The following is an 18,597-nucleotide window of genomic DNA, read 5'->3' as shown; positions in this document are numbered from 1 at the left end:
TAAATAAAGCAGGCTGCTAGCTGAATTACCTTCATCAGCTAACTGAGTTAGGGCAGGGAACACAGAATTCCTTCTAAAGTAAGAGCTGGTGGTAAATGCATATCTTGATAAAAATCCCCCTCCTTTGAACTGGCGAGATGGCTCAGCACCTCAAAATACTTGCCACTGAGCCCAACAATCCCCACATGGTAATAGGAGGGAGGTGGTCCCAGAAAAGTGTCTTCTGACCCCATATGTGTACCATAGCACCGGTACATTGAAGTATAATATAACATTTTCTTGGCTAATATAAAAACTGAGATGAGGAGTTACAGGCAATTAATGACTGCTGAAATAGGGTGAGTCTGTCTTCCTCCGGGACATGCCCTCGATTCAGTTCCAAGACCACACACACACACACACACACACACTTTTGCCAGATATTACGAGGTTTACTAGTAAATTTTAAGTAATGAATAGAGACTAGAGACTGAAGAACATTATAATTGTGGAGAGACATTTACCAAAAAAACATAATTCAAAAAAATTTCTTGATTTGATTCAGTGTTTTAATTATTACTAGTCACTTATCTTACATGGCCAAGACCAAATGGTCATGGAATAATTTCAGCATTCCATGTATAATTTACATATTAGGTTCTCGTTAGAATAGGGAATATCACTGTTCGCAAAGTCACCTCTAAATATGATAGTTTTGTTTCACCATGTCCCTCTATTTAGTATTCTTTGCAGAAGAATATATATGTATATGACAAAGGGAAAAGAAAATATGAGTGTATGAGATACATTAATATTAACAGGGTAACATGTCTATGGTATTTTCAAAATGACGAGGTTTGATTTTAAAAATTGATCTTTAACAAGAAAAAGAAATATGCACAATTACGAAGTGATGAAGACCTTGTCAATACAGGTATGTTGATAATAACAGGTAAGGGAATTCTTGAAAGGGTCTCATATATAAAAATCAGGAGTGTGCAACAGGTGTTAGTGAGCTCCAGTGGGATTACCTAATGAATTTATGACCTGACCAACGGTTATTTTTAGAATGTTATAAAGAATCAGAGAAAACCAGAGCACTGTGCCTCCTAAAACAAAACCACTGAGATCTGTCTGAAAATGAATGCCAGAGTTTCTAAAAGAAATATAGCTAAAATATACAAACTTATATTTGAACAGAGAAAGGTTGCCAAGGAAGCCCTGTGAGTGCACAGTGCAAGTGTGTTGGGGATTGGTCTTGTGAACTGTGATGCTGATGTCTATGCCCAGACATCTGGTTATAGTTCAGACCATGGCATGGTCAAGCATCTTGGGTCTCAATGTTATGCAAAAAATTGTTTTCCATTATCTCTGAATGGTTAATAAAGCTACTTTGCTATCAGGAAAGAATAGGGCAAAACTTCCAGTTCCTGTCAGGGGGTCCCAGAGAGACCAGAGGAAGAGGCCAGGAAGAGAAGGTATGAAGAGACCATAGAAAGAGACCAAAAAAGATTTGCCACCTGGACTCTGAGAAGATGATGTATGAAACTGAGAAGTAACAGGTCATGTGGCACGCACAGAATAGAATAAGGGTTATGTAAGTTATGAGCTAGTTAGGGAACAAGCCCAAGCTTATGGCTTAGGCATTTATTCACCAATCATTAAGTCCCGGAGTCATTATTTGGGAACTGGGCACTGGCAGGAAGATGGCTGTGGTTATCCAAGTGTGGAACAGCCACACAGGGAGCAGAAGGCACAGTAAAATGTCAAAGGGACTGTGTGATAGCAATGCCAACTGCAACTAAGCCAACACATTGCTAACATCCCTAACAGTGAGATGTCAGGTTTGACCTAAGTGAAGAGATGGGCTAGAATATGGACAGCACACCACTGGATGTGGAAACCCCAGGTATCTGCAGCTTCTGGGAGCCTGCCCTTTTGTTTGTTTGTTTCCCAAATATCTCTGGTGGGACATAAGAGGACAGTTAGAGACACTGGGTAGTTAAAGATCCATGGAGATAATGCTGGGGAATAAACTTATTCTTGAGGCACAGTAGGGCCTTTAATAGCTACAGGTCTCTCATTGAACCCAGGGCAAACCTTCCTAATTAGTCCCCAACAAAATCAATAAAAACAGATGTATTTTCATTACTTTAATTAGCAAGCGTACAAATGGTTCTTTCCTTTCTTTTGTTCTTTTTCAACTCTGAGACAGGGTCTTCTGTGTAATCCTGGCTGTCCTGGAACTCACTGTTAGACCAGGCTGGCCTTGAACTCACGGACATCCACCCACTTCTGTCTTCCAAGTGGCGGGGATTAAAGTGTGCACCACAATGTTTGGCCTGCAGTCTTTGTGTTTAAAGCCCGATTCCTTATGTTACCTAAGACTTGGCCTCTAAAGATATATCAGTTCCCTTTAAGAATAGGCAGAAGGGGCTGGAGAGATGGCTCAGCAATGAAGAGCATCGGCTGCTCTCCCAGAGGACCCAGGTGAGCTCTTAGTACCCACGTGGCAGCTCACAACCGTTTGTACATCCAGTTCCAAGGGATTCGATGTCCTCTTCTGGCCTCTATTGGCACTGCACACATGTGGTGTACAGGCACAGGCAAAACTACCTATGTACATAAAAAACTACCTATGTACATAAAATAATTTTTATTTTTAAAAGGGATGGGCAAAACTTTCAATTTTCTGTTGCCACTTTCTTCTGATAAAATGATTTAAGCACCAGTTAAACATTTTATTTTATTAATGTCTACAGTGTGAGAAGATATACACATGGTAAAATGGTCATTCTAGTAGAACAAATTAACAGGTACCTCACACAATTATTTTCTTTCATGATAAGAACAGCTAAAAACATTTTCTTCACAAAATCACTAATTGAACATGCTTTTTTTCCTTTTACTAGCTACCCTGCTCACGCTATGCAGGTGCGCTAGGTAGGTAGGTAGGAGACTTGCTCTAGCTCATATTTACTACATTGGGTCCCTCACATACATTAGCTCTTTTCTTCTTCTCCCGTTCCTCCTCACTCATCTTAATTCTCATTATTCTCCGTTTCTCTAGGTTTGACTTTCTTTAGGACAGGGTCTCTCTACATATCCTGGCCTGGAACTCTCTAATTAGATTAGGCTGGGTTCAGCTTCTGAGTGCTGGGATTAAAGTTGTGTGCCACTAAATATGACTTCTATTTGATTTTGTAAAGAGTCCCTGAAGTGAGAATGCCATGTTTTTTCTATGTCTGGCTTTTTCACCCCACTTAAGACCTGGAGGTCTATCCATAATATTGCGGCGGCTTTTGAAATCTGGGTAAAATCCTCAATGGGTTTGCAAGTCTTGTATTCTGTATGAGCAACATCAGCATCCCATGGGCACAGTTGGCCACCAGTTGAAGTACTTATGCTCTAAGATCAAAAATCAAAAATCTAAGATCAAAAATCAACTAGTGGGACCTCATAAAACTGCAAAGGACACTGTCAATAGGGCAAAATGCCAACCAACAGATTGGGAAAAGATCTTTACCAATCCTACATCAGATAGAGGGGTAATATTCAATATATACAAAGAACTCAAGAAGTTAGATTCTAGAGAATCAAATAACCCCATTTAGAAATGGGGGACAGAACTAAGCAAAGAATTCTCAGCAAAGGAATATAGAATGGCTGAGAAGCACCTAAAGAAATGTTCAACCTCCTTAGTCACCAGAGAAATGCAAATAAAAACAACCCTGAGATTCCACCTGACACCAGTCAGAATGGCTAAGATCAAAAACTCAGGTGACAACAGATGCTGGCGAGGATGTGGAGAAAGAGGAACACTCCTCCATTGTTGGTGGGACTGCAGACTGGTACAACCAATCTAGCCTGGTTCTTTAAGTTTCCCCAGGTTCCAGAAACCACTGGCAAAGATTTCTTAACCACAGTAAGAGTAGTCCAAGTACTATGCCCACCTTTTTGTCCTTTTATACCCTTGTTCTATTTTCTAACCCTAGAGAGATTTATTTTGGCTGGTGTATCGTGGCAAGGAGTGTATGTGACTGTCAATTTTCCATTCTTGTAGAAGAGTCAAATACAAGGTGGCCTTGGGAATCTAGAACCTCACTTGAACAAAACCCCAACCAACCAATCAACCAAACAAAAGGCCTGCTAAGTATGATATGGTGGCTCAGGCCTGTCATCTAAATTACTCAGAAGACTGAGGCAGTACTGACCGAGACCAGGAATTCAAGGCCAGTCTTCCAGGGTGAGGAGAAGGGGAGGGGAGAAGGGAGAAGGGGAAAGAATGCTTCCTGAAGCTGGAAGACCTGAGTTTGATCTTCAGAATCCACATGTGGGAGGAGAGAGCAGAAAGCTGTCCTTTGGCCTTCATAATGCCCACTGTGGTTTCTGGGCATATCCTAACTCAGTGAATGGATGAATGAAGAAAGAAAGGAAGAAAGAAAGGAAGAAAGGAAGGAAAGAAAGGAAAGAAAGGAAAGAAAGGAAAGGAAAGAAAAGAAGAGAAGGAGGAAGGAAGGAAAAAAGGAGGGAGGACAGATGGTATATACCTATAATATTTATTAGCACTTGGGAGACAGAGGCAGAAAGAGTTCCAGGACACAAAAAAAGCTGTCTTTTAAAACACTGATTTAAAAAAAAGTCTCCAGATTTCAAGTTTTCTACATAACTATAGTATAATTAAGTTTAGCTTTGATTTTTCTTTCTGATGATTAGTTGCTTTATTTTTTCCAGTTGAAAAAATTATAAACAAAATTTTTTAATTTAAAGTTTAATGTTTTTAGGGAGGAAAGACTGTAGGAGTCAGAGGGCATGGAGGACACTAGGAGAACAGGATCCATTAAATCAACTGAGCAGGCTCACATGGGCTCACAGAGCCTGAGGCAGCAAGTCTGGGGCCTGCATGGGTCTGCATCAGGTCCTCTGCACATGTGCTATGCTTGTTAGCTTGGTGCTCTTATGAGACTCCTAACAGTGGAGCATGTGTGTCTTTGACTCTTTTGCCTGATCTCGGGACTCTTCCTCCTACTGGGTTGCCTTGTCCAGCCTCCAAGACAAGATTTGTCTTGTGTTATTGCATCTTGTTTTGTCATGTTTGCTGTTGTCTCATTTTTTAAAGGAAATGGAAGGGGAGTGAATCTGGAAAAGGGAGTTGGGGTGGGGAAGAGAGAGGACTGGAGGGAGGGGAAATTGTGGTCAGCATTTACTGTATAAGAGAAGAATCTATTTCCAATAAAAAGTTAAATTAAAAAGCCTTTAAACTGTAAACACAGTAAACTCAGACACACTGATAATCATAGCTAGACAGTACAATTGTTACGAATTTGTAAAACTTGCATCAAGTTATCACATCATGTTCTGGTTTTTGCTGGTTCTGGATGATAGTTTTGGAAGAGCAGCTCTGTCAGACAAAGCTGTTTGTTACTGGCTAGGGGTCAAGCAGGTATCCTTAGGAAAGACCACAGTGGTTTCCCCATTGCCAGCTACATATCTAATATGGGATTATTTTCATCCTGCTTAAAGCAATGCAAAAATATGGAATGGTTGCCTACCTGGTTTGCTGCATTAACTCACTCTGTAGGTCAGGCAGGTCGTGAACTTATTATGATCCTCTTGTTTTAATCGCTCAAGAAGCAAGGATTACAAGCCTGCACCACAGGCCCTGTTCTTTGAAAAATTAAATACTATAGTGTAACTGCTTTTTACATGACAAGATTTCTTAAAAGACTTAGACCTTATTTATATGGTGCAGCTTAAAATATTAACAGATGTATCATGTAATAGCAAATTTTACTGTTGGCTACCTTATGAACACTTTTATCAGGTAATATTACAGAGGACAAGAAGAATTTATGAATAATTAAACTGAATATAAACTTTAACTAAGGACTGCTTGCTGATATAACTGCATACCACCAGATATGACTAAGCAATGGGTAGGAAACATAAAGATTGTTTACAGTTAAAAATATAGCATTTACATGGAGATGTCTTCTGATATAACTGTAACTGGACTTTTCAAATAGAAGCCTTCTCAAACTTTTCAGATGACCCCTACACTAACACCTTTCATTAATTTTTAATTTATAAAATTAAGTTTTCTTTTTTCTGGTATTAAGTTTACTTCTAGATGTGTAAACATTTATAATCTTGGGTTTGATACACAGTAATAGAAAATGAATATACTTAAGAAATGAACTTAAGATGAACTTAAATGTGAAACAGAATTTGGCAAGAACATGTTGCTTCCATTCCTTTTGTTTTATGTACTGGCTGTACCCAATACTTTCTACCTTCTTCCTCCTCCTCCTCCTCCTCCTCCTCCTCCTCCTCCTCCTCCTCCTCCTCCTCTCCTCCTCCTCCTCCTCCTCCTCCTCCTCTACTACTACTACTACTACTACTACTACTACTACTACTACTACTACTACTACTACTACTGTGGACAGGTTTCTCTGTGTAGCTTTGGCTCACCTGGAACTCACCAAGCAGGCCTTCAACTCAGAGATCCATCTGCCTCTGCCTTCTGAGTGCTGGGATTATAGGCAGGTGCCCCCACTGTCTGGGATTTTCCTTTGTTTATTTTATGTGTATGGGTGTTGTGTTTCCTTGTATGTCTATGTAACATATGTGTAGAGCTCCCACAGAGTCCAGAAGAATATCTCAGATCACCTGGAATTTTAGTTATAGAAGTTTGTGAGCCATCATGTTGGTACTGGGAATTGAACCTGTGTCCTGTGAAAGAACAGCCAGCTCTGAACCAGTGAGCCATCTCTCCAGTCCATGTATAATCTTTAAAAAATTATCACTTAGCTATGAAAGTCCTTCTTTTTGTAAGTAATGTAATATTAGTGTGAGACTTATATTTAATCATATTAAAGTAGCAAAAGACAGATTATTTTTCAGAGACTCTCAGGTACTTTTTGGGTATCACTATAGGTTTATAACATCTATTATTTTACTTTTATGCCACAGAGTAAATTTCGAAAGTCATACTGAAAGGAACATCTGTAAATCTACATTTAAGACTAAGGTAGAAGGTTAATCTGCACATGAAAATAAGAAAAATGTTGGCTTATGGGAGGAAAATGTTTTACATTGATCAACATTTAATGTTCTTAGACGAAATTTATAACCATCAGTAGAAATACAGCCTTGTTAAAAACCTTTCTAAAGGAAGCTGTACATGAAGGAAAACCTTAGTATCAAGACCAAAACCCTTTAAGAGTTCCAACCTAAAGAATATCATAATTTGTTTCCCAGAAAAATATAATATTTACAAATTATGATGAGGTGGGATAAGGCATGGTAAAACTCTATAGTGATTTAATAATAATGTAAGGACACTGTATTAGGACTAGAGTAATAATTACCTTTGCACAGTAGTTTCTTACTTCTGCCTTTTACTGAAACGCATATGAGGTGACTTATGTTGACAGACTGTAGTGGAATAAAAGAAATGGGTGAAGTGCAGAGGACTGGCAGAGGAGCAAGGCTGAGTAGGTATGCTTGTGGACAGTTACTGTTTTAATTTTGGGTCAGTTAGAATCATATACTACAAAGTTAGCAAGTATATTCCTTGGAAAGAAAGTGGATAATAGATACTTTTGTGTATACCAATATGCTTTAATAGCCACTGCAGAAGGCCCAAGGCCTAAGCATGGTATGTGCTTGGAAACTGGACAAGTGGGGAGACGGAGGAGGGATGCACAAGGGAGTCCTTGTAGGGAGGAAGGTTAATATTTTCTTAAAAGGAGAATCAGATTTCCTGTGCTGCACAGTGTGGCCCGCATTTCACTTTCTCTTTTGGTTTCAAGGGTGCGCAGGCACACACACACACACACACACACACACACACACACGCACATACAAGTGACCTTGGAACACTCAGCCCTAAATGGATGTCTCCATCAGAGCTCGGGGAACAGAGAAAAGGAAGCAGACACTGAGTGTAAGAGGCGGAGAGGACGGAGGACACAGAGAACAAGCCCTTCCAAATCAACACGAGCCAAGCTCATTTGAACTCAGAGACTGAAGCAGCATGAAAAAGGGTCTTCCTGGGTCTGCCCCAGGCCCTCTGCATGTAAAATATGGCTTCCAGTTTCGTGTTTCCGTGGTGTTTCTGAGTGTCTGAATAAGTGTCTGATTCTTATGAGTTCTCTTCAGCTCTTTTCCTTGTGTTCACTTGTCCTAACTTTAATGTGGTAGTTTTTATCTTACTGTATTATATTTAAATAATGAATAGAATAAACTAGGTTTAACAACTGAGTTTATACTCTTTCCACTGGAGTAACAGTGGGTATGTCACCCTTATATTCAGGAGCAACTGACCAAATATAATGCTCTCCACAGATTTTTCGTTACAATTTGCTTTTTGGAGAGTTTTGTTGTATTTGATTTTTGCTTGATTGTCTTTGACAAAGGACTTAACGTTGGGTGATTAGGGAGGGTGAGGATGTAGAAGGACTTGAGGGATGGGGAGATTATGATCAAATACATTTAAACTTAAAAATGTTTTAAATAAGAAAATATAATACAAAGAAAAACAGGTGGGTTCTGTGGGCTGTCAATTGTTTTCCTACACTGCATTCTTTGAACAATCTCAGACCATCATAGCAACATGGTTTACAATATTACATTTGCACAAACCTTATCAAATTATATGGCAAGACAAGGAAGATGAACCATTATATAGAATTAATATCTCTTTAATTTCAAAAATTACCACTGGCAGTGCCACTGATGATCTTAGATGGCAAATGAAACATTTGCAATTAAAACTGTTTCTCATGGCGACAAAGGAGGGCGCTGCATCCTTCACTCTGCTTGCCAAGTGGCAGGTGTGCCTTTAATTGCCTCTCACATCAAAAGAAAAACAGGTTCCCTTAGAGATCGTGAAGAGATCTTTAATATGTTGAAGTTTGAGACCCCAGAGCAAGAGGCTATATATTTCAAAATGCCTATGTACAGTTTCATATTGGGGGAACACATCATAAGTAGATCATTTTATGAGGAATTCTATTGTGAATAAAAATTGAATTGAAAGTGTCTCATTTGTAATAAAGTTGTTTTTAATTTTTAATATTTTCCACATTTAAGTTTAACAATGAACTATCTAATCTTTTAAAGTAAGTTCAAAAATGAAAGCTTTCCTCTGATGTGGGTCCAATGTTTCTAAGTTTCTCTTTAAAAAACATTGTCTTTTAGCAATGTCAGAAGCTACAGCTGTAGTCTCACCAGCATGACCTCCCAAATGTGAGCTGAGTAAGGTGACACTGATGCCAACGTGCATGGCTAGAGCCCAGGAGGCCTCAACCCTACACAAACAACTCAGGCGACCAAGGAAAGCAGGGAGTGGGAGGCCTTTTTCAGGGCAGAGCACACCTATTGGCTGTCCAGTGCCCAATGATCAGTCATGAAAACATACATTCAGGTTAACATTATATGGGCTGAACAGGTTTTATTTAGGAATATACATGAATATGCACATGCATAAAAAAACAAGAGGCCATGAATTTGAAGGAGAGGGAAGAGATATATAGGGAAGGTTTGGAGAGAGGAAAGGCATAGGAGAACTATTATAATCTCAAAAATAAAAGCACAAAATAAAAAATAAGCAGATTTAGTTAAGTGCTATAATTCTTTTTACTGTGTAGCCTTGCTGTCCTGGAACTAACTTTGTAGACCAGGCTGGCCTTGAACTCAGAGAGGTCCACCTGCCTTTGCCTCCTGAGTACTGGGATTAAAGGTGTGTACCAAAATACCCAGCAAGTGCTATAATTCTAATATTTAATTTCTACATAAAAAGCATTTTAGCACAGAACATTCTGAGAAAACTTCATAAATACTAAGTTTAGACAGGTGTGATTATGCTGTTCTGCAGCTTCAGGTGCAAGGAGGCTAACTTTGCCTCCTTGAGCAAAGTCCAATATGGGCTACATTGTGAGTTCCAGGCCAGTCTAGACTATATTATAGTACCATTTTCATTGAAAACTAAAGCCAGAGAATTGACATGCTTCTAAGGTTAAGAGCTTCCATTCTGCAAATGTAAGGATTGAACTTCAAATCCTAGCACCCTGTGACAAACTAAATATTCCTGGAAAGGCCCGTGGCCCAGTGCTGAGCTGGGAAGGGGCAGGGAGTCTGTGGGGCTGCTGGCTTCTTGCCTGGCTGCAGTGTGAGTCTCTGCCTTCGAGGAGGGAGAGGCAGAGGGCATGAAGGAGGACAGCTGGTATCCTCTTTGGTTTCCACACACGTGTGTACACTGTATATACCTATGTACATTACAGACACACACACACACACACACACACACACACACACACACACACGGAGCTAGAAGAAGCAAAGATGACTCAGCGGTCCCTTAGCACTGGTTCTTGCAAAGGGCTAGGGCCAGCTCTCAGTGCCCTTGTGGTAGTTCATACGCATGTTCTAATCCCAGAGGGTTTTTTTTTTTTTAAAAAGGAGAAAGGGTTTAGTTGGCTCATAACTGCAGATTACAGTCCATCATTGCAGGGAAGTCAAGACAGCAGAAGTTGGAAACAACCACTCTCATTTTATCCACAGTTTAGAACAGATGAGTGAGATGAATGCATGGATGCTTTGCTCAGTTCACTTTCTCCTTCTTTGTAAACCCCAAGCCCTAAACCAAGGAGTGGGTTATTCAACATAATCAAGATAATCCCCCACAGGCGTGCCCATGAGGAAGCCAAATCTAGACAAGTTCCTCTCGACCTGCCCTCCCCAGATGATAATACAATGTGTTAAAATGACAATTAAAACTATACATCACAACCTCCGACCTGGTCTCACCTCTTACAGATCCTACCACCTTCTACATCCATCATATAGGGACCAAGATTCTGACACATACACTTTTGGGGAACATATTCAAACTATATCCAAACCACCACACGTGTTAAAATTTAATTGGTAAGTTAGACGTGAGTAATAATAAAAACAAATACAATAGAAAATTTTAACAATACACTGTAGTAAAAATTGTGTTTCGTGAGATGTGGCTTCTCTTTGTTGTGCTGTGAGGTGAGGTCGGTGCTTACATGGCGAGAGATGTGGCATTAGACTACTCTGAGGTCGGCCTGAGCTGTGAGCCCTGTAATGGTTTAAGAGTTGACCTGATACCTACACAGCGACTGCGAGGCTATCGTGTGCATACTCTGTGTAGCATGGATGGGCAGAGTGGGCAGGGGTGAGATTCATGTGTCTTGGCAGGGAGGTGCAGGATTTCATCGGGCTACTCAAAGTGGTGTACAATGGAAAATGTGTGAATGATTTCTGTGTTTTAGACCACTGTGGATCATATGTGGCTGAAACTCAGAACACAAAATCGCAGAGAAGGCTGGGGACTACTGCCCTACGTGGCTAAGTGGCACACAGTTATTTTCACTCCTCAGGGAACATTCACCCAAGCAAATCTTCAATAAGTTCACTTCTAGCTAAAAAAAAAGGTATTTGTCAGAGACCACATGACACTGTGTAAAGTAAAAAGCTGGGTATTGTGGTGCGTGCCTAAAATTCTAAAGTTCTGTCAGTCTTGATTCTCTTATCTAAAGTTCTATCAAACTCTTAGATTCACTGATTGTGTAGGTTTATTTGAATTTCCTTAATTTCTGTTCTGATTTTTATTATTTCCTGCCATCTACTGACTTGATTTGTTCTTGTTTCCCCAAATCCTTGCACTGCATCATTAATTTATTTGTGATTTTTTTAAATGTCAGCACTCAGAACTATAAATTAACCTATTGGGCTGCTTTTTCTGTGTCCCAGGCATTTTGTTGTGTTGTTTGCATTGTTATTTAGTTCGTTCGATTCACTCACCATTCAGTAGTGAGTAGTTTAGTTTATGTGAGCTCATGTAGATTACTCTGTTGACCATTTTAAGTTTTCTTGCATTATAGTCAGATAGGATACACAATTATTTTGTTTATTCTAAGTTTGTTTTCATGTTTCCTGATGTGGGCTGATGAGTAGAATGTTTTATTTAGTGTTGGGTGGAATGCTCTGCAGGTATCTGTTAGGTTCAATTTGATGTGTGATGTCACTTAATTCTGATGCTTCTCTGTTTATATTTTGTCCAGATGTCCTGTCTAATGGAGATAGTGGGGTATAAATCACTGGCTGTTACTGGGTTGATAATCATCTGTGTATTCAATTCCAATAATAGGCTTTTTATGAAATTGAGTACTCTAAAGTTTGGCACATATATGTTTATAGAATTGTGATTATTCTCTGACCCTTAATCAGACTGAAGTGTCTGTCTACTCTGATTAGCTTTAGTTTTAAGTCTATTTTATCAGATATTAGGATAACTGTCAGTTGCTTCCAGTTCCCTTTTGCTTGGAATATGTTTTTACATCCTTTTACTTTAAAGTAGGCCTGCCTGTCTTTAAAGCTGGGTTTCTTGTAGGCAAAAGAAAGATGGATTTTTTAATTGGATATTTTATGTATTTATATTTCAAATGTTAGTCCCTTTTCAGTGCCCCCATCCCAGTTTTGAAGACCTCTTCTGACCTCCTTAGGCACCAGGCATTTATATGGCGCACATCCACACATGCAGACAAACACTCATATGCACAAAATCTAAAAACAAACAAAAAAACCCCCAAAAACCAATAGTAACATCAACATAAAACTAAGTTTAATAACAAAAATTCTTTTACACTTATAAAATTGTAGACTAGCTTCAGTTATTATTTATCCAGATTCATTTATTTTCAAAAACATGTCACAGGTGTTCTTCACTCCTTCACTGTGTCCGCATCTCTATAGGTGTGCACACATAGGACAGAATTAGCTGAGAGTGGGCTGGAATGCTATCCCCTTTAGAATGGATTTCCTAACCACAAGGCATTCTCTTCCGAGTGCGTAGTGCAGCTATTGAGTGCAGATACAGAGCATCTCAGTCTGAAACCCATAGGAAGAATAACAATATCAATTCACCAGACTCCTCAGAACTCCCAGGGACTAAACCACCAGCCAGAGTATCACATGGGCCTGTCCAGGGATCTCACCACAGATGCAGCAGAGGACTGACTGCCTTGTCTGGCATCAGTGGGAGGGGAGGCACTTGCTCCTGTGGAGGCTTGATGATCCAGAGAAGGGGGATGCTAGAGGGGTGAGACAGGAGTGGTGGGTGGCTGGGTGGGGGAGCACCCTCTCAGAGGCAAAGGGAAGGGGGGATAGGGTGGGGAGTTTTCCGAGGGGAGACTGGGAAGAGGGACTTTTGCAATGTAAATAAATAAAATAATTAAAATAAATAGAACCCTGTAGGCCACTTTGGCTAGCTGTCCTTAAACCACTTTCCAGAACAGAATTAGGTTCAAGGTTACATACTGAGAATCACTAAGCTTTAGGGGCTGGGGAGACAGCCCAGAGGTTAGGAGCAGTTGTTGACTTGAGTTCAGTTCCTAGCACCTAACAAGAAGACTCCAGATCCAGGGGATCCAACACCCTCTTTTAGACACCAGGCATGCAAGTGGTGTGCAAAATGCTCATTCATGTAAAATAAACATATCTACAGAATTTAAAATTAACAAGATTTAATAACTACTGTTACCTATTTTGTCATATTACACATCACTAGCAGAAGTTAATGTAATTCACTGTCATATCAACACATCCTATTTTTATCTATTTCTATTAAGACTTTGTTTTACTTATGTATTTGCTTGAGGTAGGGCCTTATTCTTTAGCTCAGGTTAGCCTCAAACTTGGGATTTTCCTGTTACAGTCTATGAAGCGTTTGCTTTACTTTGTTTTTGGAGAGTCTTATGTAGTTCAGGTCAGGCTGCATCTCACCATGGAGCTGAGCATGGTTTTGAACTTCTAATTTTCCTGTCTCACCAATAAGTGCTGGGTTTCTAGGAATGTGCTGCCAGATCTGGCTTCATGTTACCACATTGATGGCAAAATCCAAGATTTGTGCATGCTACTTAAGCGTCAACCAAGTGAGGTTTTCTCTGTGACTCAGGATAATTCCTGTTTATGGGACTACTTTTGTTAGAGCATATTAATTGTACAAAATAACAGTGACACCCCTCCCCAACATACCCACACCCACACACTTACACACACACATCCAGACTCTACCCCCACCCCCACATTCATCTAGACACACACACAGACATTTATGCATGCTAATTTAATCATTTTTATCCCATCTTTACCTGTCTTGGACCCATTTTTCCAGTCCCATTTTCTCTTCCCATTATTTTGTATCTTTTAAATGATATTTTTACGTCAATGTGAAATTTCAGAATGAGAATACAAATAAATTAATTCATCAGTAAGTTTTCTGATATTTTTAGCAGACAGTAAAAAATAAGACTATGATTAAAATATGCCTAGCTAAATTTATATATATATATATATATATGTATCAGTGAATAACTAACTATACTAAATACTCATTTGTTGACTGTGTCTTACATATAAAGAAACTGACAAGTAGTAAAGAAGGAAACCATTTGCTATCTCAGTGTGAGCTTTCCTGCTCTTTGATGGTGGTCCTTGGAGGGTTAACTGTAGTAAAAACTAGGCAAATTTTGTACTTGCTAGGAGTTTTAGTAAGATGTTTGATACAGGAGATTGAAATCAGTGGGTAAAGTTTCCAAAATATTTGAGACTTATATTTAACTATGGTAATTTCCCCATACTCATTAGAAAATGAACAGTTAACTCTGTATACTTATGCTGAGGGCTGAGAAATAGTGCACACAGCTGAACTGAGCGGCTTAATGATTAAGATCTATTTCTGGCTCCTCTATCAATATGCTTGCATCTCTGGATATGCTTTTAAACTGTGAGTTGTCTAAAGTTTAATTCTCTCTTCTTAAAGTCAGAGTGAGTATTGTTTTCTACATGAGGATCTCACAGAGTAAGCTACTGAACTCACAGTATGAAACGTAGTGAAATGTAATCCCTACAGAGAGCTATCAAAACTACAGCAGTCACTCAGAAACACAATGGAAGCACTAAACTGCTATATATTCTTAAGCAAGAAAGCACAAAACTCAAGCCAGTAAAACAAACACAAAGCTACCAAAAATCCTACTGGCCATGAAAACTTGGCACGTGTCCTTTCAGGCATTTCTCGTAAACATATCCTCAATTTTTATTGAGAAAACACATGACTTTAATAATTGGAAAAATGAACTGTTTCAATACAAATTCATTTAATAAAAGATTCCATACTGAGAGTTCTTCATTTGTTAGTCATTTAGCTTTCCCATTTATAGAAAGATAAATTATGAATCAAATATAAAATACAGCTATTTGCTGGCCCTAGAGAGCAGGCTCTACACTGGGTCAGCCTTTCCTAGAGAATTTGCCTATTTTCGCATGCATTATACCTATTACCCTAGCAGTGGGCTCTGCTTCACTGCCTCGAGGTCTCTATGGATGGAATTTGGATTTGGGTGTGAGGAGAGCTGAAAACCAAGAGGGAAAGTTCTTCATAGAAAGAAGGCTGGAGTGATGGCTCAGTGGTTAAGAGCAACAAACAAACAAACAAACAAAAACAAACAACAACAACAACAACAACAACAACAAAAGACTCATGACACCTCCCTATGGAAGAAAAGGGCACTGACTGTTCTTCCAGAGGTCCTGAGTTCAATTCCCAGCAACCACATGGTGGTTCTATGGTGATAGAATTTAGAATAAAGACTGCAGAGTATAATGGGGATTGTGACAGGGGAGGACTCACCAGAAGGAAATGAAAAAAATCTGGGTGACTGGCAGGTCACAGCTCACCATTTTCTAAGTTTAGCTCCCTGCTAGGGGTCTGTGAGATTAGGAAAAGCACAGGATGATCTGTGCTATGACCCACACCAAGAATGATCCCTTCCAAGATACATAATCGAGAGATCATCATATATTATAAAATATACTAACCCCAACAAACAATTCTCAACATAGAAACAAAAGACAAAATGTAAAACAAACACACAAAACAAACAAAACCCTCACAGAAGAACTACAGAAGGCAGGACAGTATCTGGAGGAGAACTAACTGTATAGAGTCACAGAGGAAATAAGAAGTCACATGGGTCAGATGGAAAAATTACCCAGCAGTCTCAGTAACAAACAGGTCAGATCAAGCTTGAAAACAGTGGAGCTGGAAGAAAGGTTTTTATAAACTGTTAATGTTAGACAGAAAGAACAAAAGTAAAAGCCATAAGGAGAAAATGCAAGAGCTTTGGGATACCCTGAAAAGTCAAATATTCAAATTATTGCAATATCTGAGGGAGAAGAGCTGCAGGTTGAGGGCATAGAAAACCTCTCCAGCAAAATAATAGCAGGAATCCTTCCAGTCTGGGGAAGAGAGACATCGAGTCACAAGAAGCATTTAGAACCTCATATACACATGTCCATACACGCACATGACTTACTATAGTTAAGCTGTAAAAAGTACATGACAAAGAATGACTATTACAACCGCAAGAGAGAAATGTCAAGTACATTAGATAAACAGCAGATTTCTCAGAAGGGACTTCAAATAGCAGAGGGCAGAGAATAATGTCCATAACTGCCAACCAAGATCATTGTACCCAGCAAAGCTGCCCTTCACAGCTGAAGATGGACCTTGTATGATAACAATAAATCAAGGGAATGGATGACCGCTAGGCCAGGGTTACTAGAGAACATAGATATGCCAACCAATAAGACAAAAACATGCAGAGCTCAGACCTGAAACTAGCCTGGAGGGGGACGTTCTGGACCCTGGAGGCCCTGGGGTGTAAGGTGCACTGTTAGAGGAGCAGGCACTCTCCAAGGCAGCAGAGGGCGGACCTTCTTCACCTGAGTTTTTGGAGCTTTGCATTTGGCTAGGCTCCCAGATGAAGTCCTTATGCAACCCAGAAGAAAGCATCGCCTCAGCGGGGAGAGATGACCTAGAGTGCTTCCAGTTTGAGATAAGTGGTTTTTAAAAGGGATGGCCTGTCCATACTCAGTGCTCGTATCAGGAGACATTGAAGAGCCTCACGAAGGATGACTGTTTGAAACTTCTGTTGTTTTTAAGTACAGAACTTCAAGCTTTACAAATATTACAGAAGAAGAAATATAAAAATTCTCAGATAAAAAAAGTGAAATTTGGCAAGGAAGTTCAAGCTGTATATGATGCCCTCGGGGTTCCCAGGTCAGACACTTCAGATGTTCCATTTCTGCTGAGCCAAGTGGAATCGAAGGTGAAAAATAGTCTCTCTAACCTCCAGAAAAGCCACGTGGGAAAACCAATGCTAAAGGTTGATTTAAGTTCTGAACAGGCAGAAAAGCTGGAAAGAATTAATGGTTCTTTTTCCTGTGCATGAGTGTTACTGGCAGATGTTACTGAAACCATTGAATGTGACAGTGTAGTTCTTTGGATGGTCCGATAGAGCAAAGGCAAAAACATACAACATAGCAAGAATTTACCAGTCCAAGCATTATGCTTTGTCCCCTGAGACAACAGTCACATGGACACATCTGCTTGCTGCCCGTGACGATCTGTCTGAGATTATCAGGACAAGCGGTGGTATCAGCCAGGAGAAGATGGCATAAGCCATTAATAAGGTGCTATGGGAAGGGTTCCAGACAAGGGAGGTCGGCCAAACGAAATTGAACCACCTCCCCATGAAATGCCCTCCTGGCAGAAGAGACAAGAAGGCAGAGGGAAGAGTTGCAGGGGTGGAGGTAGAGGAGGGGGTGGGCGAGGAAGAGGTTGATGGGTTGGTGGAGGAGGGTGGGGAGGAAGTGGTGGGGGAGGGGGTAGCAGAGGAGGTTTCTAAGGCAGGGGAGATTATGGTGGGAGGGGAGATTATGCTGGAAGAGGGGACTATGGCGGGACAGGTAATGGACATCCGTATGGAAGAGGAGGTGGTGGCGGTGAGTGTAGAAGAAATTAAAGCAGCAGATGTTAGACGGCACTGCTTTTACTAGATACAGTAGATACATCATCCTGAGGGAGATCATGTTAGTGCCCCCTCCCCCCCGGGAGGCATTCCTGAATACAAAAGGCCATTTTATACTACTGGGTGATGATCCTGCAACGTGATTTTTTCCCCATATTCTGTGTCTAAAGCATGCTGTGTCTTTTTAAAAAGAAAAAAAAAACCATATTTTTTAAAATGTAAATGTTTATTATTGGCAACTTGGAAAATAGAATGTATTTTATTGCCATGTTGGAATTTAGACTTGTAAACTGGTATTTTGTTCAGGATTGAAACACATGACACCTGCCAGTAACAGAAAGGAATCTAATCTAGACTCTCAAGTCGTTTGTATTCCGGTGGATCTGTCCTGATATATGGTCAATTTTGGAGAAAGTACCATGAGGAGCTGAGAAGAAGGTATATCCTTTTGCTTTAGGATAGAATGTTCTATAATATCTGTTAAGTCCATTTGGTTCATGACTTCTCTTAGTCTGTCTACGTCTCTGTTTAATTTCTGTTTCCATGATCTGTCCATTGATGAGAGTGGGGTGTTGAAATCTCCTACTATTATTGTGTGAGGTGCAATGTGTGTTTTGAGCTTTAGTAAGGTTTCTTTTACGTATGTAGGTGCCCTTGTATTTGGGGTATAGATATTTAGTATTGAGAGTTCATCTTGGTGGATTTTCCC

The 18,597-nt window shown here is 39.9% G+C and overlaps 1 pseudogene; it reads left to right on the top strand.

Annotated features, from left to right (window-relative positions):
• The first annotated feature begins 892 nt into the window (after nt 1-892).
• Nucleotides 893-17,882, top strand: LOC116896091 (annotated as a pseudogene).
• Nucleotides 17,883-18,597: the final 715 nt, after the last annotated feature.

The sequence above is a fragment of the Rattus rattus genome, chromosome 3 (genome assembly GCF_011064425.1).
Source record: "Rattus rattus isolate New Zealand chromosome 3, Rrattus_CSIRO_v1, whole genome shotgun sequence".
NCBI lineage: Eukaryota > Metazoa > Chordata > Mammalia > Rodentia > Muridae > Rattus > Rattus rattus.
The sequence above is the reverse complement of the archived record's forward strand: the minus strand, read 5'-3'. Positions and strand labels throughout refer to the sequence as shown.